This window comes from Pyxicephalus adspersus, chromosome 7 (assembly GCF_032062135.1).
Source record: "Pyxicephalus adspersus chromosome 7, UCB_Pads_2.0, whole genome shotgun sequence".
NCBI lineage: Eukaryota > Metazoa > Chordata > Amphibia > Anura > Pyxicephalidae > Pyxicephalus > Pyxicephalus adspersus.
Genome location: NC_092864.1, coordinates 68,623,158 through 68,625,112, shown reverse-complemented (window position 1 = coordinate 68,625,112; position 1,955 = coordinate 68,623,158).

The window sequence follows — 1,955 nt, the reverse complement described above, 5'->3', positions numbered from 1 at the left end:
CTTAAATAAATACTGTATGTTGCATATCAGCTTTGCTCTAAGTCCTGCTCTATTTCATAAAGCTTATTGATAATTACTACTAAAATTGTGTTTTCAAAAGTTTAGTTTTCTGAAGTTCCACTTTTCCAATAATCTAGTGATCGGTCACTGCGGGTGTAATAAAGGGGGTCTCTGTTTGCCACTTAAGAGTAATTATAGTATGTGAGTAATGTAGTATATAGTATGTAACTGTAAAAAAATATAAAATTACTCGTCTGCTCCGGCATCATTATAGCTGTCGTGTACTGAACCCAGAATATTTACTATCGGGAACCTGCTAGTTGCTACAGCTATTGGGCTCCAAGCTTGCTACCAGATCATGACATTGACTGAAAGTGATCAAAGTTAGATGTAGAATGGAAAGAACTGGTCAGGTTGGAAAACTTCCACTGATACGAATATCTGATGGGATTTTGAGAGCTCTCAATCCATTTTCGTTCATTTGGCACACACTTATCTTCCTGAAATGAGAGATTCATTGAAAAAACAGTGGAAGATGAGCAACTAATAAATAGGCAACCATTGAGTCATGAAGTATTTAAAGCTAAAAGTATTGTGTATTCACCAGCATCTTCCACTGTTTTTTGTATTTGTGTATCTTGTGTATTTGTAAATCTTGGTCAGTTCTGTTGAAAAATCTGCAAAGAGCAAAAGCTTGTGCCCTGCTACCATTAGCAAGCTCTGGGTCCTGTAAGCCAGAAGGATGTTGCATGAAATGTGATCTGCAAATTGTCGCATTGGGAGTGGCTTTCTACGTCGTCAAACCTTGCAGCTAAAAGGCTTACTTGGTTAGAAATTGTTTGAACATCTCCCTCTGATTGAATCTGGCCTAACTGATGCTCTAAAGTTGGAATTAAAAGTTGTCACCTCTAAAATGTTGGGTTTCTTCTCGCTTTCTGTTAGAGTGGTTACCCAGACAGACCTAGAGGATGAATCAACCTAACAAGAAAACAGCAATCAAACTTTGCCCATTTGGCCCATTGGCTATACACCCAAAGGTAAAGCCCAATTAAAGGGCTTGTTATGACCTATTAGGAAGTATGCTGGGCCACCCAACATAGTCTATATATTTTTTGTGTGTTCCCTCTAACCGAAAATGTTTTACACTTAGAACATGACCAAAAAATTTGCAGCCCCCCACATCTACAATCACAGCAGGTATTATCTACCTGCAGGAAAGGGGATGTAGCCTTGATAGTGTCCCAAACAATTTAGATACACAAAATAAGCCTGGGGGTCATAAAGAATATGAGGGGGTAAAGGGGGGCAGCCCTGGCAGGTACCATTACATATGTGGAAGGAATTAATCTGAGAGAATGCTACCTCTCTACCTAATTGAGAGGTTAGAGGTATGGAATAAATGGACATTATCCAAGCTAATAAATTTTGTCCCAGGCCATTATGGAACAGAGTTGGATCCATGAACGTCGAATATACCTGATGAAATGTTTTCTCTGTATCTGCTGATTACAGCAAGGCTGGGGTATAACCAGATCTGCCTATATAGATCGCGTTAGGGGTAATATTTGTATTGTCTCTTGTCTCTATGCCGAGCTTAAAGTCCACCTGATCATAATGAATGAGCTTATGTAAAACAGAATATAGCCAAGAAACATGTACGTAAGTAAAAGTTTTCAGTTCCTGTTTGAGCAAAGAAATTTACCACTAACTCACACATTTAGAAAGGGGTCCGTTCACAATTTTAGAATAACCGAAATATGGGTCCTTAATGAGTCAAAGAAAACTGTCCTCCTCCCTTCAGTGAATTAAAGGCCCTCAAAAGGTAAGTCATCTACTGATTTTTAAGAATACAGCAAGGGGAGTCCTTAGAACCAGGTGCTCTACCTGTCAGGTACCTGTGAGTACCCTTTATTGCTTCCTGAACTTCTTTCAGCGACATAGATATTACCAGAAAG